The sequence below is a fragment of the Aquarana catesbeiana genome, linkage group LG02 (genome assembly GCF_042186555.1).
Source record: "Aquarana catesbeiana isolate 2022-GZ linkage group LG02, ASM4218655v1, whole genome shotgun sequence".
Lineage (NCBI taxonomy): Eukaryota > Metazoa > Chordata > Amphibia > Anura > Ranidae > Aquarana > Aquarana catesbeiana.
In genome coordinates, this window is record NC_133325.1 from 595,086,133 (window position 1) to 595,113,852 (window position 27,720).

Here is a 27,720-nt window from a genome sequence, read left to right on the forward strand (position 1 = left end):
CTAAACTATTAAAATGATATAACCATCTCTTTGAAACTGGGACCTTGCCCCCATCTATGACAGAGGCCACAATAGTCCTCATACCTAAACCCGGCAAAGATCTGGGATTCCCAGAATCTTATCGTCCAATATCACTTTTACAGGTTGATATCAAAATACTGGCCAAAGTACTATCTATTAGGCTCAATCAGGTAATATTAACATTAATACACGCAGATCAGGCTGGTTTCATGCCTGGACGCAACACCTTGTTTAACCTCCAGAAACTATACATTAACTTACAGGCTACACATGAGGAAGTTGGTTCACGGGTTGTTGTGACCTTAGACACAGCGAAAGCCTTCGACTCGGTAGAGTGAAGGTATCTCTGGAGATGCTTGGAGGGGTATGGATTTGGTCCAAAGTTTATCAAATGGGTCCAACTATTATACCAGGCGCCTAGGGCCAGAGTGGTGGCTAATGGGTGGTCGTCTCAGTTGTTTGACCTCAGTAGAGGCACGAGACAGGGCTGCCCCCTATCCCCATTGCTGTATGCCCTGGTGGTTGAACCCCTGGCAATATCCATTCGAGCAAACCCAGAGATTAGAGGACTTGGAATGGGTTCTTTGACTGAAAAAATTAGCATGTATGCAGATGACACGCTATTATATCTGGCAGACTCGGGCCCATCACTGTGCACTGATAGAACAATTTGGAATATTTTCAGGGCTGAAAATCAATTGGGACAAATCCCAAATTCTCCCAATTGACAGCTTCCCACCCCCAGAATCCCAAACCAGACTTCTGCTTCAGAGAGTAGATGTTATTAAGTATCTGGGGATACACATAACTAGATCCCCTGCGGACTATGTATCCCTAAATATAGATCCCCTCATCTCCTTAGTTAAAAATAAAATACGGGTCTGGTCCAAATCACCATTAGGAGTCTGGGGTCGTATAAATTTAATCAAAATGATCCTATTACCCAAAATACTTTATGTTTTGTGGCACACCCCCGTTTATCTACCCTTAAAACACTTTAAAGCTCTAGAGTCCCTCCTAAAGTCATTTGTGTGGGGTAATAATAGGCACAAATTAGCATGGCAAGCCCTCCGACTGATCTTGGTGGCACTGCTCTACCCGATTTTAACCTATACTACATCGCAGCACAGTTATCCCAGCTTTTCCATCTAGACAAGACTGTCAGCGAGATATTTCTCACGCTACTATGTCCGAAGTGGGCGCAATACACCAAAGACCTGACTTACGCAATAGCGGCGGGTTTGGGTGGGACGGAACTAGGAGAAAGAAAACACACCATGCTATACCACTATAGGAAAATATGGAATTTATCAGCTTCTAAACTTGACATTTCACAATTTAACGACTACACGCCACTATGGCATAACAAAAATCTTCAGGAATTTAATAAAATACAAGACTCATTTATATGGTCCATGCAGGGAATATTTTACCTGCACCATATATTAAAAGATGGACAGCTTAAAACCTTTGACCTACTTAAAGAAGAATTTACAATCCAAGACCAGATGCTCTTCAGATTTCTACAAATCCGCCACGCGCTACAATCACAATTCCCTGACTCTTACCCTAGCCCCTGCATCATAAATTGATCTCAGCTTTCTATAACTTGCTTCTAACCGCTGTAGCTACTAAAATAGCATATGGACTTAAACCAAGATGGGAGTGAGAGGTGGGACCGGTGGAGGACAAGGAGTGGGGAGAGGCATTGGATGCCTGCAATACTGTATCTCCTAAACTTTCAGATCGATTGACACAGCTCTACATTCTCCACAGGGCATATCTTACACCCCTCAGAGTAGCAAGATATAAAAGTACACAAACCACCACATGTCAGATGTGTGGGAGAGAGACAGGTACTTTTTTCCATCTACTCTGGACTTGCCCTAGGATAAAAGGCTTCTGGGAACAAATTTTTACATGATATAATGGGTTCACCTCTAGATCCTAAGTAGTGCCTCTTGGGTATAGTTCCAGACACAACAGACAAATACACAAAAACTTTCCTGCATGAAACACATTTTTGCAGCAAGAAAGGTTATAGCCAAAAAATGGATGAGGCAGGAGGCTCTTAAAGTAGTGGAATGGAAGGTGGAGATAAATAATACATACCGTATAAGATATATATATATTTCTTGTACGGTATATATATACCGTACAAGAAATTTATATATATTAACAGAGGTTACCCAGCCAAGTACAACAAGATCTGGGATAAATGGCTTCAAGAATCTTCTACCTGTGTCTAATGTAATCATATGATTATAGAGTGATATCATAGTCATAAATATAAATAAATAGTCTATAAAAACCAAATACATGTACCTTGAATACTATTACACATCAGATATGTTTGCATTTAATGTTATCTTTATTCATGTTATAATACTTGTCATACTTTTTTAGTGACAACATGCTAACGTAACTATTCTATGTATGCAACAATTATTCAATAAAACCCTGTTTGATTTAAAAAAAAAAAAAAAGTTAAAAAGAGTATAGCAAAATATGTAAAAAGGAAATCAAGGGCGCAAAAATTCAAAATGAACTTCGGGCTGTGAGAGAGCAAAACAAATCCCCAAACATTGTTTAAATATATTATTAGTAAATAGGTCAGATCTCAGCATGCAGGCCCTTCACAAAGAGAAGGCACATGTATCAAATACTTTCTTAAGCTCTGTGTATGTAAAATAAAAATTGGGGGAGCTCAGGTCCATAATGGGGATTGTATTTACATTATCCAAAAGAACCCCAGTGGCTCAAAACTGATATGGTCCAGAAACATTTAGACAAAATAAAAATGAATAAAGAACCTGGACCAGATGGACCAGATTGAAGTCTTTACAAAGTTAATACAGATACTTAAAAGTTTGATAAAAGACAACATCGTTTTTGCTAGAAAATAATATTATAAGCAATAGTCAGCATGGATTACCAAAAGACTAAAATTGTCAAACATATCTGCTTTCTTTTTATGAGGAAATAAGTAAAATGGTAGACAAAGGAGTGACTGTGGTTATACTATACTTGGACTTTGCAAAAGCTTTTGACACATGGCTAATGTGTAAGTTAAAGTCTATAGGCTTAGAAAATTGTAAATGGATAGAAAACTGGCAAATTTAACATATTCAGACAGTGATAAATAATGATTCATACCCAGAATGATCTAAGGTTTTTAGTTGTGTACCCCAAGGTTCAGTGTTCAGACTCTTACTTTTTACCCATTTATAAATGATATAGAGTTTGGGATTAAACGAACAATTTTTATGTTTGCAGATGACACCAACTTTGAGGCAAATAATTTTAATTATTTTTATTAAGTTTTCTAAAAGACATACAATAGAAAAAAGTGACCTTTGACACAACGCCAAGCCACTCCAGTGACCAAACATGGTCCAACAATTTACAGATATCAACCATACGAACATAGTCCACTGACTAAATTCAAGAAATATCTCCATCTCCCCTCCCTCCTCCCCTCAACAACCCAGAGCTCAGTTCACTCCAGCACTCATATAGCATTTTACTCCATAGAAAAATACATCAATTGTCCAATTGAAACATAGTAATTAATACTGGTGCGTAGCTCATTCACCTCCAGCATTTGAGTGCGTCATCTATAGCAGATGAAAAACCACTGAGTCAACTGCAAGCCCATTACTCATGGATAAATTGAATAACTCCCAACCCTGAATAGTATATTGGAGAGATGAAATCTTAGGTATGTTCAAGTTTTGCTATCCCACAGTTACATCAGAATTATACCATGCCTGACAGACCTTGTCAAATTTTTTCCCACATCCTCTGAACAAGTAAGTCGCCTTGTAATAAGGCATCATTGAGTTCACAATCCCTTTCTAAAAGGGCAAGCTAGGGTCTCCAGATTTCCTCCAATGTAACAAAATGGCCTTCCTCCCATAGAACTGCAGGATGTTAAGTAGTATTCTATGCGCCTTTGATGGAACCACCTCCTCTACCAGGCCCAGTAGACATACTCTGATCGATAAAGGAATCAGTACCGCCAGAACCTCTGCAATGCAGGAGGTAACCTCAGTCCAAAAAATGTTGATCTGGGGACACCCCCAGAAAACGTGGTCACCAGCTGCCAGTGAAAAGGAGCACCTCCAGCCTTTAGCTGGTATAGACAGGAAAAGTAAGCAAATGAGGTTTAATACTGATAAAACATGCTGATAAAACTTCCACGTTTTATAGATTCTTTAGAGGTCCCACCTTGCTGCTCTGTTTTTATCTTTATCCACATAATAGGGATGGAAGCATGCACCCTTACCCAGGGGCGTTTGTAGGTCTGCAAAAGATCTGGGGCAAGAGCCCATAGCAGCAGTCACCAACTTTTTTGCATGCCCGCGGGGGGGTTTGGGGGAGACCCAAGCAATTTTTCACGGACGATGGCTGGTGTTGGCGCTTCAATCATCATGGCACCATGGTTGATATGGTGTCAGGGTGATTGAACTGCATTATTTCTATTATTACATTCTAAAATATAATGAAGTGGTTCAAATCACCATACTGCAGAATCAGTGGGAGCCCTGGGCGTATCACTTGCCACATCTCCTGCCACCAGATGCAGCGTGTTACTTGCCACCGTCACCTGCCACTAGATGTGGATTGTCACTTACCATGTCGCCTGCCACCAGATGTGGATTGTCACTTGCCACTTTCACCTGGCAGCAGATGTGGATTGTCACTTGCCATGTCACCTGCCACCATTTTCAGATTGCCACTTGCTACGTCACCTGCCACCATTTGAACATTGACACATCTCCTGCCACCATTTGCAGATTGTCACTTGCCACGTCTCCTACCACCATTTGCAGATTGTCACTTGCCACGTCTCCTGCCACCATTTGCAGATTGTCACTTGCCATATCTCTTGCCACCATTTGCAGAATGTCACTTGCCATGTCACCTGCCACCATTTGCAGATTGTCACTTGCTATGTCTCCTGGCTTAATTTGCAGATTGCCACATCTCCTGCCACCATTTGCAGATTGTCACTTGCCACATCACTTGCCAACTGATGTGGATTGTAACTTGCCTTGCCAGCCAGTGTCATCAAATGTGCATTGACGCTGCATTGGTGGCAGGCTGACAGCACTGGTCCATTTAGTGAGAGCAGGAGAGTGGTGATGCAGGGCGGGCAGTGAGAGATGATGTCATATCGATGCTCCCCGCTGTACCTCCGACATTGAAGCAAGAGGGCCTGGCTGCAAAGTGGAGCTCCACGATGACAGGAAGCATGTGACCTCCACTCCACCGTGCTGTGAGGGTGGAAGAGCGCTGATGTGTGACGGGCAGTGAGAGATGATGTCATCTCTCTGCTGCTCGCCACACCACGCTCCAAAATTGAAGAGGCCCGGCTGTGAAGAGCGCTGATGTGGAGCAGGCAGAGAGAGATGTCATCTCTGCTCATCCGCCCGCTCGCTTCTCTCCTCCCCTTCCAGCCTCTCTCATGCAGCCAGCCTGCAAGCCGCAGCAGCCGCAACCCGCTGGTTAGGCAGGGACCCTACAGCAAGAGACTCGGGGCTATGGGCCCCAGATTCGGGGCTATACCCCCAATAGCCACCCCCTAGCAATGCCCCTGCCCTTACCCATATAGACTATTTTAATGTTAGTACTCTCCACTGTTTAATACAAACTTAGGTGTCTATTTTATTTAAACAATAACAAACATTTATATTGTCAATCTATATGCTTATGTTAGTTTAGGTTCAGAGGAGCTTGGTTGTACAATGTTATTGTCCCACACTGTTACCCACAATGTGTATGTCTGGCTATCCTGCCAATGTTTACTGGACTATGGTATGAGCTGGGTTGGTTGGTTCTGGCTGTCTTGCTCAGTCCCGGGAGCTGCAATGCGCTCCTGGGGTCCTCCCCTTCCCCCACTTGAGTGACGCGGAGGTTCGGGCGTACGTCCAGTTGCACATTAACGCCACGCTCCCGGCGTCAGACACGCTGCTTCACCAATTGTGACGTTGGCGCGCCGACGCTGTTGATTCGATTCTGGCATCCTCCACGAGGTAACTGGCATTGGATGGTGAGCAGCATACGCTGCTCAGCTGTTTGACGCCGTCTCCTCCTATTGGCTGCCAGCATGTCCTTGTGGACACCCACGACCACATTGGAGTATTTATACTCCCTCCAGTTGATTCCTAGCTCCCACACGGTTGTTACCCCCGTGGCCACTGTGCACCACTGGACCTCTGTTGTTCGCACTGTTTTTTAGGTAATCTTTCTGGGTCTCCCCAAACCCTTTCTTTTCTGTGCTACACTCTGTTCTTTCCACTACTCTGCAATTACCCTACATTCTGTCTCACCTCCCTGTCACTGGTTGGTCCCTGCACTAGTACACTTTTCCTATTAGTCACCCATTATACACTTCCACGTTCTATTTATATTTTTCCACATACCCCCTCTTTTTATAGATGGCTACTACATGGATCACACCAATTTTGAAATGTATGGGGGTACATCCCTGGGGATTAGTGTCTTTTGCTGGATTTCCATTGTTCTATATCTGGGTTAGTCCACCTCAGCTCCTGGGGGCTGATGTTTCTTCGGTCGGCCTCCAGCCCTCCACACCTATGCCCAAACTCATGGGAATATCTGTAAGTAGTTCTGGAAAATTGGTATTTTCCCATTTCCCCCCTCCTCTCCCACCACATAGACTTTTTATACAATTTCTCTTTTAATATATATGTTTTAATATTTATAGTCTCCTACCTCATACCTGCTCCTGAAGAGTGGCAGTTGCCACGAAACGCGTCGAGCCAATAGATGCTTTTTCGCTTATACTGCATTATTACCATTAACTACCTTATATACCGATTGGATTGTACCAACTGTCAACAATTGATTGATCAGGCCTACAGTTATTTATCATGGAGACACGCTTCAATGTATTTGGTCATCTATAATGTTTACAGTATGAACTAATTACATTATTATATTATGGGATTATGAGCCAATAGTTGCCCCCTTATTTTTATAATTGCATTATTACCCTATATATCAATTAGATTTTATCAATCAACCAGGGATACAGTTTTTTATTATGGAGCCATGCCTTAAATGAATTCGTTTTTTTTACAGCATTTACAATATGAATGAACTATGCTATTATTTTATTATGTTATTACTTTTGTCATATTTTATATACAATTAAACTATTGAATTCCAATTGATGTTATGTAATGCTTTCATGCAATGTTTTTAGTTCTACTACTTTAGGTACCTGCCATATTCATTGTTATCGTGTTATCTCCCGGGGTACATGCCTCATATAAAATCCCACCATCTTTCTCTCTTTTTTGTTCAAACTATTGAGGATGGAGGCGCTTGGCTCTACATACCTTGCACCTCATATAAAGTCCCACCCTGCTGCTCTGTTTTTATCCTTCAGCTGGTATAGACAGATAAATAAGCAAATGAGGTTTAATACTGATAAAACATGCTGATAAAACTACCATGTCTCATTGATTCTAGGGAAAGTACAACTGGGGGAGTTAATAGTTGAAAAGGATCTGGGTGTTCTGGTAGATCATAGACTTAAGCACGGTATACAAGCATAGTTTTTTCATTCAACCAGTGGGTTGAACGAAAAAAAAAAACCTCACAGATCCCTGCATCAACACAAGCGATGTGGATGAAGGCATCTCACTTGCTGTCCTATTGCATTCTGACAGTGGGGACTCCTCCCCATCAGAATACACAGATCAGTGCAGCAGCATTGCCTGCAAGCAATAATTGAATGCTGGTTTTCCAGCAGGACCATTTGACATAAGCCAGTCATTAGACCAGCTTTTGTTGAACAGACAGCAGTACACATGTATAGAAATTTTGGTAGTTACTGGTAAACCACCTGATTTTTTTTATGTGCATATGCATCTTTAATAAAAGCATGCAATGCCAATCGTTAGTTTCTAAAGCAAGTAAATTACTTTCTTGTATTAAAAGACGCATAGACTCCAGAGAGAGGCAGAGTGACATGATCTTGCCCATGTACAAAGCATTAGTAAGACCTCACCTGGAATATGCAATTTAGTTTTGGGTACCAGTTCACAAAAAGGATATTTGGGAACTGGGGAAAGTGCAAAGAAGCACAATCAAACTGGGAACAGACATGGAGGACTTCAGCTACGAGGAGAGTTTAACTGAACCTAGTTTACTCTCTCTTGAAAAGAGGCAATTAAGGGTCAGTATGATCACCATGTGTAAATACATAAGTAGTCTATATAGTGAACTTGGTGCAGAGCTATATACTTTAAAGCTGAACTCCACATATGGATTTTATTGCATAGTTACATTGGTCCAGCCTGAACCAATATAAGTAGTGATGGGCAGAACATCCTTCAGGTTCTGTTCTACACCAGAACTCCAGAACAGGAAAAAAGTTCTGACCAGAACCCAGAACCCTATTAAAGTCTATGGGACCAGAACTGGAAAAATCAAAAGTCCCTATTTTTAAGGCTTACAGTATCTCACAAAAGTGAGTACACCCCTCACATTTTTGTAAATATTTTATTATATCTTTTCATGTGACAACACTGAAGATATGACACTTTGCTACAATGTAAAGTAGTGAGTGTACAGCTTGCATAACAGTGTAAATTTGCTGTCCCCTCAAAATAACTCAAGACACAGCCATTAATGTCTAAACCTCTGGCAACAAAAGTGAGTATATATATATATATATATATATATATATATATATATATATATTTATACTCTGCATTCAGTGTAGCCTAGATATACAGTGCATTTGGCGGTTTACAGTTTCTAATACAGTGCAGGCGGTGTACACAGTATATAATACAGTGTGTACAGTTTACAGTATACAGTAGACTGTAGGGATGAACTTGATGTTCCTGCATGCTTTGGCCAATCCCAGCACCCTCTGTGAAAAGAGAGCAATAACTGGCCAAAGACAGGGTGGCTTTGGGCAATCATGGCTCAGGGGGACTAAGTCGACGCCCCACACTATATAAGGCTGCCTATACGGCAGCCCTGTGTAGTGTTGTTGGTGTGGACGGAGAGATAACTTGATTTAGATTAGGCAGGCAGGTTATTCAGTTAGTGGCAGTGTATCTGATATATATATATATATATATATATATATATATATATATATATATATACAGTGGGGACGGAAAGTATTCAGACCCCCTTAAATATTTCACTCTTTGTTATATTGCAGCCATTTGCTAAAATCATTTAAGTTCATTTTTTTCCTCATTAATGTACACACAGCACCCCATATTGACAGAAAAACACAGAACTGTTGACATTTTTGCAGATTTTTAAAAAAAGAAAAACTGAAATATCACATGGTCCTAAGTATTCAGACTCTTTGCTTAGTATTTAGTAGGCATATATAGTGTAGCGCTAATTTAGGTTACAAAAACTATTGAAATGGCAAAAGACGGATGTATCAAACAGTTTGTTCATAACACCATACGTTCCGAATGATACTGAGAAAGATTTCAATAGGTATCTGTTGCATAGAAAATCTGAAGACCAATAAAAAGTCCCAAACAGGTGGTTGTGTCTATACACCACGTAGATAACTTGAAAGAGGTAAAACACAATAATTGGATCCCCCGTATGGAAGCAATGCAGGCTTACCGGAACCATTGGACTCATAGAAACGTATGTCCCCTGAGTCAGTAATGCTTGTATTGCCACCGGGCAATGAAGTGGGGTCTCCCGATGGGATAATATGGAATCCAGATGCTGTTTCTAGGGCTTCCGGCAAAATTCTTTCATGTATAACCCGATTTCGTGGTGGCTCATAGAAGGTAAGAAAAGGGGCCACATAGTATAATACTGTTTTTTTTTTAAAAGATTTATTTAAGGTAAAACACTTACATTCTCCATATTAAAAAAGCGCTTATAGTAAAACTGATGGCAGGCAGTGGAGTCTACAGACGCGTTTCGTCTACTCAGACTTCATCTGGGGTCTGAGTAGACGAAACGCGTCGGGTGACTCCACTGCCTGCCATCAGTTTTACTATAAGCGCTTTTTTAATATGGAGAATTTTTAAAAAAAAATGGTATTATACTATGTGGCCCCTTTTCTTACCTTCTATGAGCCACCACGAAATCAGGTTATACATGAAAGAATTTTGCCGGGAGCCCTAGAAACAGCATCTGAATTCCATATTATCCCACCGGGAGACCCCACTTCATTGCCCGGTGGCAATACAAGCATTACTGACTCAGGGGACATACGTTTCTATGAGTCCAACGGTTCCGGTAAGCCTGCATTGCTTCCATACAGGGGATCCAATTATTGTGTTTTACCTCTTTCAAGTTATCTACGTGGTGTATAGACACTACCACCTGTTTGGGACTTTTTATTGGTCTTCAGATTTTCTATGCAACAGATACTTATTGAAATCTTTCTCAGTATCATTCGGAACGTATGGTGTTATGAACAAACTGTTTGATACATCTGTCTTTTGCCATTTCAATAGTTTTTGTAATCTAAATTAGCGCTACACTATATATGCCTGCATTATTTACAAATTTCCTTGTTTGTTGTGTGAGCTGCTATTACTGAGTAAGCGCAGTGTCTTTGGATATTTTTTTCACTGTTAGTATTTAGTAGAAGCACCCTTTTGATCTAATAGAGCCGTGAGTCTTTTTGGGAAACATGCAACAAGTTTTTCACACCTGGATTTGAGGATCCTCTGCCATTCCTCCTTGCAGATCCTCTCAAGTTCTGCCAGGTTGGATGGTAAACGTTGGTGGACAGCCATTTTTAGGTCTCTCCAGAGATGCTCAATTGGGTTTAAGTCAGGGCTCTGGCTGGGCCATTCAAGAACAGTCACGGAGTTGTTGTGAAGCCACTCCTTCGTTATTTTAGCTGTGTGCTTAAGGTCATTGTCTTGTTGGAAGGTAAACCTTCAGCCCAGTCTGAGGTCCTGAGCACTCTGGAGAAGGTTTTCGTCCAGGATATCCCTGTGCTTGGCCGCATTCATCTTTCCCTCAATTGCAACCAGTCATCCTGTCCCTGCAGCTGAAAAACACCCCCACAGCATGATGCTGCCACCACCATGCTTCACTGTTGGGACTGTATTGGACAGGTGATGAGCAGTGCCTGGTTTTCTCCACACATACCGCTTAGAATTAAGGCCAAAAAGTTCTATCTTGGTCTCATCAGACCAGAGAATCTTATTTCTCACCATCTTGGAGTCCTTCAGGTGTTTTTTAGCAAACTACATGCAGGCTTTCATGTGTCTTGCACTGAGGAGAGGCTTCCGTCGGGCCACTCTGCCATAAAGCCCCGACTGGTGGGAGGGCTGCAGTGATGGTTGACTTTTTACAACTTTCTCCCATCTCCCGACCGCATCTCTGGAGCTCAGCCACAGTGATCTTTGGGTTCTTCTTTACCTCTCTCACCAAGGCTCTTCTCCCCCGATAGCTCAGTTTGGCCAGACGGCCAGCTTTAGGAAGTGTTTTGGTCATCCCAAATGTCTTCCATTTAAGGATTATGGAGGCCACTGTGCTCTTAGGAACCTTAAGTGCAGCAGAATTTTTTTTGTAACCTTGGCCAGATCTGTGCCTTACCACAATTCTGTCTCTGAGCTATTCAGGCAGTTCCTTTGACCTCATGATTCTCATTTGCTCTGACATGCACTGTGAGCTGTAAGGTCTTATATAGACAGGTGTGTGGCTTTCCTAATCAAGTCCAATCAATATAATCAAACACAGCTGGACTCAAATGAAGGTGTAGAACCATCTCAAGGATGATCAGAAGAAATGGACAGCGCCTGAGTTAAATATATGAGTGTCACAGCAAAGGGTCTGAATACTTAGGACCATGTGATATTTCAGTTTTTCTTTTTTAATAAATCTGCAAAAATGTCAACAATTCTGTGTTTTTCTGTCAATATGGGGTGCTGTGTGTACATTAATGAGGGAAAAAAAATGAACTTAAATGATTTTAGCAAATGGCTGCAATATAACAAAGAGTGAAAAATTTAAGGAGGTCTGAAAACTTTCTGTCCCCACTGTATATACAGTCTTGTGTATATATATATATATATATATATATATAAAATATATATATATATATATATATATATATATATATATATATATATATATATATATATATATATACTCTGCATCCAGTGTAGCCTATATCTACAGTGCATTCTGTGGTGTACTGTTTCTAATACACTTCAGGCAGTGTACACAGTATCCAATACAGTGTGTACAGTGTCTACCACACTTCTGGTGGTGTACACAGTATAAAATACAGTGCATCCATAGTACAGTTGCTAATACAGTGCAGGCGGTGTACACAGTATCTAATACTGTAAAAATAAATAAAAAGGAACCTCATATTCCTAATAGAAACATCCCTGTATGATACGGAATATATCCAAAGTGTCTGCTGATGATTTTGGCAGAGACTTTGTGAAAAATATAGATAATCTAAGCTTTTTTCAGAGTCGGTTGCTGAAAAAATTGTTTTTCAACGCTACTATTATAAAAACCCTTGATTTCCTAGCTCCTTTAAAAAAAATCCCTATAATAAGGGAACCTGAGAAAAATCAGGTCTGGTTCTCTCAGGAGACAAGAGAATTAAAATGGCAATGTAGGGCTGCTGAAAGAGCATGGAGAAAATCCCCAAATGAATCATCAAAATTAAATTTTATGGTTAATTTAAAAAAAATACAAGGAAGGCATCAAAAATGCCAAAAAAGAATTTTTCACAAGCAAAATAAAAAATGCGTCTAATCGGCAGACCTCTTCAGGGTGGCCAGGTGATTGGCTAATCCCACGTGTGGTCAACCTGAAGACAAAAACTCTGCTGAATTGCGTGAAATTTTATCCTGTTATTTTAAAGAGAAAATAGAAATTATCAGAAAAAACATTTAATCTGTGGAGGTGGAAGAAACATGCCCACCTTATGTAGGGACCCAAAAAAAGTAAAGATGGCTAGATGGTACCAGAGGATACAGCACCTCATCCCCTAAATAATCAAACGTTAAATGGGTGTGTGGACAAGGGATTATAGCGGTGCTAGGGTCAGGAAGATTAGAGAAGAAAAGATAAAACAAAAAATACTAAAATTACAAATTTTATTAATAGTCTATCATAAATACAATGTACATTATAAACAATTCATACAGTAATTATACAAATTTTGTGGATACATGTACTGTAAGTGACCCTAAGAATGGTCAAGTGGGCCAGATGGCAAGTGGCCGTTGAAGGAGGGGGGGCTCATTTTCCTACATGTTTCGCCAAAACATTGGCTTCTTCAGGGAACAGGAGCTCATAGGGTGGATATATATAAAAGTTCCGTTTAGTGGTGTGGAGCTTGGGGTTGCATGAATGTCCAGCCACAGTTGCAATGTGTTATTGTTTTTACTATGCAGTGTTTGGTCAAATTAATATTTCTAACATGTGTTTTTATGTCCACCACACAGAATTTTTTTTATATATATCCACCCTATGAGCTCCTGTTCCCTGAAGAAGCCAATGTTTTGGCGAAACATGTAGGAAAATGAGCCCCCCCTCCTTCAACGGCCACTTGCCATCTGGCCCACTTGACCATTCTTAGGGTCACTTACAGTACATGTATCCACAAAATTTGTATAATTACTGTATGAATTGTTTATAATGTACATTGTATTTATGATAGACTATTAATAAAATTTGTAATTTTAGTATTTTTTGTTTTATCTTTTCTTCTCTAATCTTCCTGACCCTAGCACCGCTATAATCCCTTGTCCACACACCCATTTAACGTTTGATTATTTAGGGGATGAGGTGCTGTATCCTCTGGTACCATCTAGCCATCTTTACTTTTTTTGAGCAATACAAGCTTTAATGCTTATGTCCTTTTGGCTAGTCTTGGTCCCTGATATGTTGATTTGAATATCCCCATATATATTATATATACTTGTCCAATACAACTATATATCCTTCTATCTTCGTTTATTCCCAACAAATCCACTATCCTTCCCTAGTTATATGCCATCTTGACAAATTATATCTCTTCTTATCTTCATCTTACTGTGACTGTGATAATCATTGGAACACATATTAATCCGTGTATATCTTTTGTGTTATCATAGGACTGGTTTCTTTCTCTTTTCAGGACCCCGGGTGGAGCCATGGCGGATTTCTGTGGAGAAGCCTGGGAGGGTCTCATGACCCGCATCCAGGCATCCCAAAATGCTTCTACCATAACCGATGCTGAGCTGGATAGGGCATTTATCAGACTACAACGTCTCTTGGAAAAAAAAGTCAGAATTTACTGGCATAAAACCTACTTTGAAAAATATGCGGAACACAAAATAATACCTTGGGGATTAAGAATACAACTTTTCCCCAATATCAAAAAAATCAACGACACATTAAAAACCTCTTGGGAAAGCAATCTTATATCATGCTCTCTCAACATGCTCTCCATGTTGTGCCACGAATATACCACCGAGTTGGCACAACTTGATGTTGCAATCAATCGATGGTACACAGATCATGCTCTTGGTCTTTCCTCCCCCAGGTATAGCAAGCGGGATAAAACCCTGCGCGCACACCTGGAGGAATATACACTTACGACTATTAATGACAAAGAAAGCAAATTCTTAAGAGACTTAGCAGCCCATGAAAATGGATATGCCTACAATTGGGACAATGCCAAGGAAACCAAAGCTAGAAACAAACCCTTTTCCACTAATATACCTACTTCGAATAACCATGCCTCTAACAATTTATCTGCTTCTTTTTCATCCAGTACCTCCACTGTTTACCATGATTTGACACAGGAACAATTAGCAAAAAGAAGAAAAGGCGACCTTTCGGCCATATCCTCGGAGTCACTCCACCGCACACTAGGACCCACTCTTCTACCACATCCACCTACAGGTCATTCAAAGACCGCTCACGTATCCACTCCCTTCACTAAAGCACAACCCAAGTCGTCAGCGATTCCCAAATCATCCTCTACCAAGACACCTGCAGGCATAATGGCACCACCGCACCCTCAAACGCACATCACCTCCCGAAGGGTAAGTGAACCCACTATCACCTCCATGTTTCCAGCCAACTCTGCTACAGCAGACCCTAAACTTGCACCTATTTTTTTAGGGCAGGGCCAGGAGTCTCTCCCAAGCCCATCCCCCGATTTACACCCACAAATGCCAATGATCCAGCAAGACCAACCACCCCTGATGTAATCAATCTATCTTCTATTCCACTCAATGCGGATCAGATCTATGTACTCCAATTAGGCCTCACATTTTGTCCCTCTAACGACTTTGACAAATTCGCCTTTATTAAAGACGTGCATCTTTTTGCACGTAAACTTCTTTTCAAAGTGATCTATGACAAATCTCAATCTAATACTGCACTTGTTCAGAATGTGCATGTAAATCCTTCCCAACAGGTTCCCACCCTAGCGGAAATACAAGCCCTCGAAGAATTAATGTCACTTTGGGAGGAGGGGTGCACTGATGGTGACGACTCTCTTGATCCTACCAATCTTGAGGCCGCCGCCCTTGGTGCTCCCCCCTTCCCCCCTCCTGTTTCTTTTAAACCCAAATCTGTGAATTTTCCAAATCTTTCTACAAATCCCAATATATGGGCCTTTGTACAACAGGTCACTAACACCATCGAAGGCTTAAATTTCAACTCCGCGTATCCCTCCAACCTAACTTTGGCTCAGATTAGGGCCATCAAATCCCTACAAAACCATCCTGAACTCACCATTAAGCCAGCCGACAAGGGTGGCAATGTGGTGGTGATGGATGTGTCCTTCTATGAACAAATGTGCCTGGATATTTTAAACAATCGCGAGTGGTATAGACCAATTTCTAAAACACTCATTGCTAACTATATATCCGAATACCAACAGCTGATATTTGCAGCTTATCAAAAAGGCATTATAGACTCCAACACATGGAAATTTCTTTATGTTAAAGAACCCACTACCCCTACCTTCTATTCCCTCCCGAAATTGCACAAATCTCTCGACCATCCACCTGGTCGCCCAATTGTGTCTGGTCGTCAATGCCTCACAGAATCTGCCAGTGCTCTGGTAGATAAATATCTGGCACCCCATGTTGTAGCTTTGCCTTCATATATAAAGGACACTATCCATCTCCTTCGTATATTAGATGGCCAATCCCTGCCCAGTGGCACATGGTTGGTAGCCCTAGATGTGGAAAGCTTATACAACGTAATCCCCCACAATAGAGGTATCTCAGTTATCAGCAAACTCATTCGTGCCAGAGGCCCCCAATATGATGAATACGGGGACTTTGTCCTCAAATTATTGAGGTTCATACTCACACGCAATTATTTCATGTTCGGCTCCTCCCACTTCCTCCAGGTGCAGGGTGTGGCTATGGGGACTAAGTGTGCCCCTGCCTATGCCAACCTGTACCTGGGGGGGTGGGAGAGGGAACTTTTTGACTCGATTCACTTCAACCCCTACCTGTCCAGGATTATATCCTGGTACAGGTATATCGATGATATACTTCTGTTTTGGGCCGGTACTAAGGAAGAACTTTCCTCATTTGTACAAAGCCTTACTGACAACACATACAATCTAAGATTTACCATGGAGTGCAGCCAGTCTCAGATCCATTTCTTGGACCTCCAGATTGGTGTACAACCCAATGGCCAAGTCTATACTACTCTATATCGCAAACCCTCTTCGGGCAATACAATCCTACATGCCCAGAGTGCCCATCCTGAGCCCCTCCTTCGAAGTATACCATATAGTCAATATGTCAGGATTAAACGTAACTGTACCCGCGATGAAGATTTCTTCAGGGCGGCACACGACCTCTATAATAGACTCTTAGATAGAGGCTACAGCCACTCTCTCTTAAAGAAAGCATTCCATAAGGCAAAAAAACTCAACCGTAAAGACCTGGTTTTCTCCGACAAACCATTGGATTCTAAACAACCCACACGACTCATCACCCAATTCTCCAATCAGCATACCCAAATCAAAGACGTCCTCAAACAATTTTGGCCCTTACTCACATCTGATCCTACCATTGCCAAATATATTAACACTTATCCTGATATTACCTATCGACGCTCTCCCTCTCTCCGTGATCGTCTGATTCATAGTCATCATTCTACTGACACTGCACATAGGCCCACTGCCACTGGTACCTATCAATGTGGCAAATGTGACATATGTACATTCGTTGCCAACTCTCAGGTTGTTAATCTACCCGATGGAAACACACACACCATCAGACACTATGTCACCTGCGCCACTGTTGGGGTTGTATACCTGGCCCAATGCCAATGCGGCGCATTCTATGTTGGCAAAACCAAGCGCCCCTTTCAGACCCGTATCCGGGACCATATCAAACCACTATACAAGAACACCACCACTACGGCCATTAATAGGCATATCGCTGCCCAACATAACTCCGATCCCCATGTTATTTTGTTTTCCGCACTTGAACATATCCCCTCACATGTAAGAGGCGGTAGTACTGATAATTCACTATTACGACTCGAAACCAAATGGATTCATATATTAAATGCTACCATCTTCCCAGGACTCAATGAATATATTAGTTTTAAGCCCTTCCTTTAAGTTTTTCTTTTCCATGCCCCTTCCCCAGACAACGTCGTTTGTGGTTTTTCCTCTCTACCCTATCCTCTTCCATCCCTTCCCCCCCCCCCCCCTTCTATTCCCTTCTTAGTTTCTCATTCTCCTGTATTCCCTGTCTTTCTTTCCCTTTGCTGCCATGGCTCCACCCGGTATTTCATCCATATAATGTTTTTTTGACATGGACTAATACCTTGCCTTCTACATTGATTACAAATGCCTTTTTCCTTTTCTGAGACAAGCTGGCAAATTGACTCAATATATCTTATATCCCTGTATATTCTATAAGTGTATATTGCCTGTATTTATTTGCGACTTAAAACTCTTTTTTGTCATTATTGAACAATATTTTTCGACACAACTGTTGCAATACATATACTGTGTGTTTCCTTTTTTATATATTCTTTTCTATATATTGTTTTTGCATTGTATTTTCAATTTTTGGTTGTAGGTTTTACTATCGTACTGGGACCCAGTGGTTCTCTATGCACACTGCACACATTGTGGCTGGATGTCGTGTGCTGACACACAGTAATTCCCACCTTCCCCAGTGGCCCCTGTGGATCGTTGGGCAACCTTTGGGATATCCTCCCATCCTGTGTCTCGGCGCACTACACTTCGTGCCCCTTTGTTCCCCGCCACTGGACTGCGGTTGTCCCTGGTGCCTTGGCTAGCCCCACGACTGGGGGGATTATCTGTGGCGTGGGTGGTGGGCGGCGGCTCCGCGGGCTCTCCCGGTTTGGGGGTGACATGGCTAGCGCTGTCTTTGCCTGTACGGACGCCAAGGCGCAGACAACTGTCTGCCCCTGGGTGCCCACGTCTGTTCTCAGACCCTCTGGTCCTTTATTCCATCGGCAGATTGGGTGAGATGACACCTTGGTACTTCCCATTCCAGGGGTGTTCGCCTCTCCAATCGCCACACGGTCCGTGAGATCTGAGCATGTGCGCGCGTTGCATGATGGAACTCGTAGTTCCTAGGCACCGTGCAGTGCACAGCCGTGGCTACCCCTCGTTTAGCGTCCGCACACCTGATCATCATCTGATCAGGTGTGGGGGGTATATGAGTAACCGGCCAGTCCCTCAGTTCCCATGGACGAGGGACGTGCCTGCATTCGCTCTGCACACAGCTACAAGGTAAACTTCTGCCTTTCAAAACACCCTGACTTCATGTTGTTTACATGAATTATTTATTATTCCTTTACATACTTTTTAGAACTTACTTTGGACCGGCCTCTTACTCTGGTGGTTAACACTGATTTTCTCAAGCAACACGGTGTGCTTCATGATGAATTAGGTAATAGATTCCTTTTCACTAGCCTCACCTGTGCCCAAGTACATTTTAAAGCTTCCATTTCCCTACCTTTCTGATCCTCCTTTTTTCCTTTATATTGCATATAGGATCCACTGTTATTTTTATCCCTTTTTCATCCCAGCACCGGTACTATATACCTGTGAATGTACCGCTATGAGAATCTTTTCTTACAGCAGATACCATCAAGTAAGTATAGGCATAAACTACCATATCTGGCCCCAGTTAACAACAGCAAGACCCCTAACACTATCCATTTTTCCAACTAGGCCTGCTTTAAGTGGTCTGCAGATATGGTTCAACCTTGATGTCCTTTCCTTGCTGTGTGCATACATATATCACAGGCACTTCCTGACCTTGCCTCTCTACAGCTTTTAGATATACATGTAAGTCCGCACCTTTTCCAGAGATATAGATACATTTATACCTATTTATATACATATATTTTTTGTTCTCTTTTTAATACAATGCACATATGCGCAACCCTCTATTCCTGGAATAACTACCACAGTGCATTATGACACATGACTATCTTTACATTCCTTTGCCAGGTCTACTGTATGCCCCCTGCAGGCATAATTTACGGCGCGGTCTGCCTGCTCCCCTGTGGGGATCTCCTTGGGTGGCTGTGTTCCCCCTCTCCCTCTCTTCCCTCCCGTCTTGGGCACTGACGCCCCAGGTATGTCCGCAGTTCCGTTTAGTGGTGTGGAGCTTGGGGTTGCATGAATGTCCAGCCACAGTTGCAATGTGTTATTGTTTTTACTATGCAGTGTTTGGTCAAATTAATATTTCTAACATGTGTTTTTATGTCCACCACACAGAATTTTTATGTAGGGACCCGTTTCTCTGTATTTTATTTGGTGATTCAGAAGATATTAAACCATCCTCAAATCTCTCAGAGCCTCGTCCTCATCACTTGATCCTTGCATTGCACAGTTGGTGAAGGACTCCTCAGATGCTCTGGCGCCTTTTATTGCAGACATTGTCAGCATGTCTTTTGCTATCGGTGTCACTCCATGTATTCTGAAGCAGGGGGTGGTTTATACCCCTGCTAAAGAAAGCTAACTTGGAGCGCACCGTATTGAGCAACAATAGCCCCTAATTCCACCCTGACGTTTTTGGCAAAAATCATGGAGCAAGCTGTGATATGGCAACTTCAACCTTACCTGGAGTCTATTAAAATTTTTGATGACTTCCAGTCAGGATTTTATCCTGGGAGAGGTTCGGAAATCGCCCTGGTAAAAGTCCTGGACAATTTGCTCTGGGCCTTGGATGAGAATGAAGCTTCGGCCTTGGTACTTCTGGATCTGTTATCATCTTTTGATACCATCGAATACTCTATATTTGTTAATAGGTTGAGGATGGTGGCGGGAATGGATGGTATAGCTCTGGCAGGGGTAGCCTCGTTCCTGCGAGACTGCGAGGTTCAGAGGGTAAAGTTGGGACCATTTTATTCTTCCGATAGTGGCTTTATTTTCGATCCTTCTTAACATCTATATGAGACTGCTGCTGTACATCGTTCGCTGTCACAATCTCCCATTCCACGTCTATGCTGACGACACCCCGATCTACTTCAAATTATCCAAGAAAGGGGAAGATCAGGTCATGCTGGCCTCCTGTCTGGAGGAAAATCTAATCCTGGATGGGTGCCAATTATCTAAAGTTAAATGGCACCAAAACTGAATGTATCATCTTCAGTAACCAGGTGTATTCCAACTTGTCTGATTCCGGCCACTCAGGTCAGGGACCTGAGTGTGATCTTTGACTCTAGGTTGAACCTGCGCTCTCAGGTTAATCAGGTGGTGAGTTCATGTCACTTCTACCTGAGACTCCTGAGGTCGACTTTTCGCTATATCGCAGACTCTGACAAGATCGCCATGGTCAATGCCATTATCAGCAGTCGACTGGACTACTGTAATGCCCTGTATTTGGGTTTGCCTGCTTGTACCATCTACAAGCTCCAGTTGATTTATAATGCCGCAGCAAGGTTACTGACAGGTGTTGGTCACCGTGACCACATCACTCCATCCCTTAGAGCCCTGCATTGGCTGCCCGTGAAAGAACGGGTTCTGTTTAAAACCGGATGTCTTGTCCATAAGGCACTGCATAGATATGGCGCAGAGTATCTGAAGGAAGGAAAAATCTGTCAAGTATGTGCCTACCTGATCTTGAGATCGGCGAACTTGGCCATACTGAAGATTCCAAAATTTAAAAAGAAAACATGCGGAGGGAGAATGAGTGAAGTACAAGGAGCTGAATTTTGGAACACCTTGCCTCTGAAACTGAGACTTGAGAATTACTTTTTGAAATTTTGAAAGAAATTGAAAACCGTACTTTTTGTACAAGCTTTTGGAGTCACCTAATTTTTAATTGGGGTGTGATGGACAGACTCACTGGCTTTTATTCTGTATCTTGCTATGCTGGTTTGTTGGTTTTCTTAAGGTTTTTTAATGTCAATGTCCTTTTGTTTTTGCGCATCAAGGCCTTCAGGTAAGACTGCGTAGGTTAAGCATTTTAATTAATAAATAAATACAGTGTGTACAGTTTCTACTACACTTCTGGTGGTGTGCACAGTACACAATACAGTGCAGCCGTAGTACAGTTTCTACTACTTTTCTGGTGGTGTACACAGTATCTAATACAGTGTGTACAGTTTCTACTACACATCTGGTGGTGTACACAATACAGTGCAGCCGTAGTACAGTTGCTAATACAGTGCAGGTGGTGTACACAGTATCTAATACAGTGTGTAGAGTTTCTACTACACTTCTGGTGGTGTACACAGTATCTAATACAGTGTAGTGTGGTGTTGCAAAACAAAATATACATCATGTCCAGAAGGCCACAAAGGAGAGGCAGACGCTCACAGGCCACTAAAAGCAGCCTCTTTGTCTACAGTCAACAGTGCTGGTCATGGACATAGTGCATCCTCTGTAGGTGGCCGTGGGGCACGCTTGTCCTTTTTTCTGCTGCTGGCCATGTTATTGAGCCAGAACTTGCAGAAGAGTTAGTGGAGTGGATAACGAAGCCGTCCTCATCCTCTGTCACCCAGGCTCAGAGTAGTTTCCTTCCAATGCAGCTGCCAAAGTGGCCTATTCCATTGGCTCCTTGTCCACAGTCACTCCCTCTGTAGCCCCACCATCATGCACGGAGGAGTCCCCCGAACTATTCAACCACAGTGTCAGGTACATACTGCTGGAGGATGCGCAGTGAGTTCAAGGCTCTGATGTTGGTTCCCAACTTGAGGAAGGGAGTAACGTGAGCCTAGAGATAGGGGGTGCCCAAGAAGGACAAGAAACTGGCAGTCATGTTCCCCCAGCTGCAGCATACTGCCATGTTTGCTCCAGTGACGAGGAGGTAGGGGATGATGAGGTCACTGACTGTACTTGGGTGTCTGAGAGAAGAGAGGAGGAGGAGGCACAAATCCAACGAGGCAGGATGTCCTCTAGGGGACAGCTTAAGGGCATCCACCCTATTGCATCACACCACAGAGCTCTGCAGGTGCAGGACACTGCTGACTCCCCGCTGACTTTTAAAAGTTCCTTGGTGTGGGCCTTTTTCAACACATGTGCAACAGATTGCACTATTGCTCTTTGCAACCTATGTCTGAAGCGGATCACCAGAACAGCAGCCACATGCTTGACCAGACATATGATGACCTTCCATGCAGTCCATTGGCAACAGCACTTGAAAGACCCACATCAAAGAAAAAGGTGGACTTCTCCTTGCTCCTCATCTAGGATCTAGAGAGGGATGAGACAGGGCTGTCCTTTGTCCCCCTTACTATTCGCTCTCGTGATGGAATCATTAGCAATTATGACTACATCAATGCCGGGTATACAGGGATTCCGGAGGCGGATGGGGGAGGACAGGATAGCACTCTTTGCTGATGATGTCCTGTTTTTTATTGGGGATGTTGAAACTTCATTAAAAACAGTGATACAAATGGTTGGAGAGTTCGGATGATTCTCTGTTGTGTTTGTCAGCTGGGATAAATTGGCTTTATTACCAGTCGACCCACTTGGCAACCAAATACCGTCTGGAACTCCTCACCTTAAAGTTGCTGTAAAATTGAAATACCTGGGTGTTTGGATTACAAGCGATATAAAACAATATCTCAATGACAACTTAGCACCATTATTACTTAAATTAAAGCAAAAAAGGAGATATCTGGAGCCGACTCCCATTATCTGTAGCAGGACGCTGCAATCTAATAAAGATGATATGGCTACCACAGATATTATATCTCTTTCATAACTCCCCAATTTGGATAGACCAAAAGTGGTTTAAAAGAATAGAATCCCTTTTCAGGGATTTAATTCGGAAAAGGGGCCAATCTAGAATTAGTTTGCAAACTACGCAGCTTCCGATTAAAGAAGGGGGTATGGCGGTTCCACACCCAAGGTCATACTTTTGGCATCCCAGCTCCAACATCTAGCGGCTGTGGTGCCCTTGGAGGGGGGAACTCGAACGGTAGAATGATGATAATGGGGGCCCTACAGAGCATACTAATAGAGGTACTGGAGGCAGACTCATTTACTCATCGATGCCCAACGATAAAATTAATTAGTAAAGTATGGCAGGTGAAGAAAGCACTGTTGGGGTACGGTGGGATATCAGAATATGCCCCTCTATGGAACAATAGAAAATTAGCGGAATTAAGAGGTATCGATAGGCCCATAGAATGGGAGAGACAGGGCATCAACTAGCTAAGTCAATTATATGAGGGTAATCTTATGAAAACATTCCTAGACATAAAACGAGAATTTGATATATCAAATAGCTCGTTTTATAAATACCTTCAAATTAGACACGCTATTCAAGCACAGTTTAGGTCACAGACAATCGAATGGACCCAGATCCCCACTCTCTCAAAAATCATCAACACAGACACATCCAAAGGACTAATTTCTGAGCTGTATGCCAAATTGGAGGCTAAAACATTAAACAGAGTAGGGCCTTCAAAGAGTAGAGTGGGATGGGAGAAAGATGTGGGGTTAATGGGGTTAATGACTGTGGAAGAATGGGATAGGATTTTGAAACAAGGAGAACTGGTCTCGATTTCTCCTTCACAGAGGTTATCTCACTTGTTCCTAATACATAGAGTCTACCATACCCCTACAAAAATGTTTAAACTCGGGTGGAGACAAAATGATGAGTGCCCCAGGTGCAGGGCAACAGGGGATTTTATCCACATGGTATGGAAATGTAATTACAATTTTTGATATAATATTTAAATGCAGAGCCCATTCCTGCGCCTAACAAGAATATCTGTGAGGGGTTACAGTGCTGTGGCACCATCACCACCATCACCCAAGGCCCAATTTTTTCTGCCCCTGTTTAATAGGGGCATGTAATTCCAAATCTTGATATAATATTTCACAGCAGGGCCCTGAGCCCAACAAGAGTATCTGTGAGGGGTTACGGTGTTATGGCAACACCTCCACACAAGGCCCAATTTTTCTGCCCCTGTTTTACAGGGGCATGTAAGTACAATTTTTGATATAATATTTCAACGCAGGTCCCGTTCCTGCACCCAACAAGAGTATCTGTGAGGGGTTACAGTGTTGTGGCACCACCCAAGACCCAATTTTTCTGCCCCTGTTTAACAGGGGTATGTAATTACAATTTTTGATATAATATTTCAATGCAGGGCCCGTTCCTGCGCCCAACAAGAGTATCTGTGAGGGGTTACAGTGTTGTGGCACCTCCACCACCACCTAATGCTGCGTACACACGCCGATGGACCAAATCCGGCGGACAATTCGATGTGTGTGGGCTTCACCGGACCTTCAGTGGACTTTTCCAGTCGCAAATCTGACGGACTATAGATTTGGAACATGCTTCAAATCTTTACGTCGTAACTCCGCTGGACCCAGAAATCCACTCGTCTGTATGGTAGTCCGACGGACAAAAACCCACGCTAGGGCAGCTATTGGCTACTGGCTATCAACTTCCTTATTTTAGTCTGGTGTACGTCATCACGTACGAATCCATCGGACTTTGGTGTGATCGTGTGTAGGCAAGTACGGTCGTTAGAAAGTCTGTTGAAAGCCCGCCAAAAGTCCGTTGAAAGTCTGTCGAAAGTCTGTCAGACGGGCTGTCGGACTTTTGTAGCTGAAAAGTCCGACCGTGTGTACGCGGCATAAGGCCCAATTTTTCTGCCCCTGTTTAACAGGGGCATGTAATTCCAAATCTTAATCTAATATTTCACAGCAGGGCTGTTCCTGCGCCCAACAAGATTAACTGTGAGGGCTTACAGTGTTCTGGTACCACCACCACCACCACTAAAGGCCCAATTTCTCTGCCACTGTTTAACAGGGGCATGTAATTACAAATTTTGATATAGTATTTCACAGTAGGGCCCGTTCCTGCACTCACCAAGAGTAACTGTGAGGGCTTACAGTGTTCTGGTACCAACAACACCTAAGGCCCAATTTTCTGCAGAGTATATAGGGCAGGCCGTATAGTATACTGTATATACTGCTGTTTAGAGTATATAGTGCCTGGGAGCCTAGGGGACTCCCACGCCATTTTTAAAAAAATTTGGGTGTGGGGTTGCCCTTAATATCCATACCAGACCCAAAGGGCCTGGGGGGTACTGGGGGGAACCAATGCCGTTTTCTTTCAATGATTTTCATCTATATTGCCGGGACCCGACAATACATTACAGCTGCGAGCCATTTTGAATGACTTTTTTTCCTTTAGAAATGTCATTTTGCTGTGGTATTGTTCTAAACAAGGGAAAACTGCGCCACTTTACAGGCATACTATATACACCCCCCAGGCACGATATTTAAAGGAATATTTCATTTTTATTGTTTCACTTTAACCATTATTAAAATCACTGCTCCTGAAAAAACTGACATTTAAAAAAAATTTTTTTTGCATTGATACATGTCCCCTGGGGCAGGACCTGGGTCCCCAAACACATTTTAATGCAATAACTTGCATAAAAGCCTTTAAAATTAGCACTTTTTTTCATGTTTGTGACCCATAGGCTTTAACAATGTTCGCTTGTTCGAACAAATTTTTCACCTGTTCGCATGTTCTGCTGCAAATTGAACCGGGGGGGGGGGGGGGGGGGGATGGGTTTCAGCTCATCCCTAGCTGGCTATATATATATATATATATATATATATATATATATATATATATATATATATATATATCAAATACACTGCCTGTACTGACTGAATATAGAGTTTACACTGTATATATGGCTACTCTGAATGCAGAGTATATATAGTTTGACTATATATATATATATATATATATACAGTGGGGATGGAAAGTATTCAGACCCCCTTAAATTTTTCACTCTTTGTTATATTGCAGCAATTTGCTAAAATCATTTAAGTTCATTTTTTTCCTCATTAATGTACACACAGCATCCCATATTGACAGAAAAACACAGAATTGTTGACATTTTTGCAGATTTCTTAAAAAGGAAAAACTGAAATATCACATGGTCCTAAGTATTCAGACCCTTTGCTCAGAATTTAGTAGTAGCACCCTTTTGATCTAATACAGCCATGAGCCTTTTTGGGAAAGATGCAACAAGTTTTTCACATCTGGATTTGGGGATCCTCTGCCATTCCTCCTTGCAGATCCTCTCCAGTTCTGTCAGGTTGGATGGTAAACGTTGGTGGACAGCCATTTTTAGGTCTCTCCCGAGATGCTCAATTGGGTTTAAGTCAGGGCTCTGGCTGGGCCATTCAAGAACAGTCACAAAGTTGTTGTGAAGCCACTCCTTTGTTATTTTAGCTGTGTGCTTAGGGTCATTGTCTTGTTGGAAGGTAAACCTTCGGTCCAGTCTGAGGTCCTGAGCACTCTGGAGAAGGATAACCCTGTACTTGGCCGCATTCGTCTTTGCCTCGATTGCAACCATTCGTCCTGTCCCTGCAGCTGAAAATCACCTCCACAGCATGATGTTGCCACCACCATGCTTCACTGTTGGGACTGTATTGGATAGGTGATGAGCAGTGCCTGGTTTTCTCCACACATACCGCTTAGAATTAAGGCCAAAAAGTTCTATCTTGGTCTCATCAGACCAAAGAATCTTATTTCTCACCATCTTGGAGTCCTTCAGGTGTTTTTTAGGAAACTCCATGCAGGCTTTCATGTGTCTTGCACTGAGGAGAGGCTTCCGTCGGGCCACTCTGCCATAAAGCCCCAACTGGTGGATGCTGCAGTGATGGTTGCCTTTCTACAACTTTCTCCCATCTCCCGACTGCATCTCTGGAGCTCAGCCACAGTGATCTTTGGGTTCTTCTTTACCTCCCTCACCAAGGCTCTTCTCCCCCGATAGTTCAGTTTGGTGAGACGCCAACTCTAGGAAGGGTTCTAGTTGTCCCAAACATCTTCCATTTAAGGATTATGGAGGCCACTGTGCTCTTAGGAACCTTAAGTGCAGCAGAATTTTTTTTTGCCACAATTCTGTCTCTGAGCTCTTCAGGCAGTTCCTTTGACCTCATGATTCTCATTTGCTCTGACATGCACTGTGAGCTGTAAGGTCTTATATAGACAGGTGTGTGGCTTTCCTAATCAAGTCCAATCAGTATAATCAAACATAGCTGAACTCAAATGAAGATGTAGCCATCTCAAGGATGATCAGAAGAAATGGACAGCACCTGAGTTAAATATATGAGTGTCACAGCAAAGGGTCTGAATACTTAGGACCATGTGATATTTCAGTTTTTCTTTTTTAATAAATCTGCAAAAATGTCAACAATTCTGTGTTTTTCTGTCAATATGGGGTGCTGTGTGT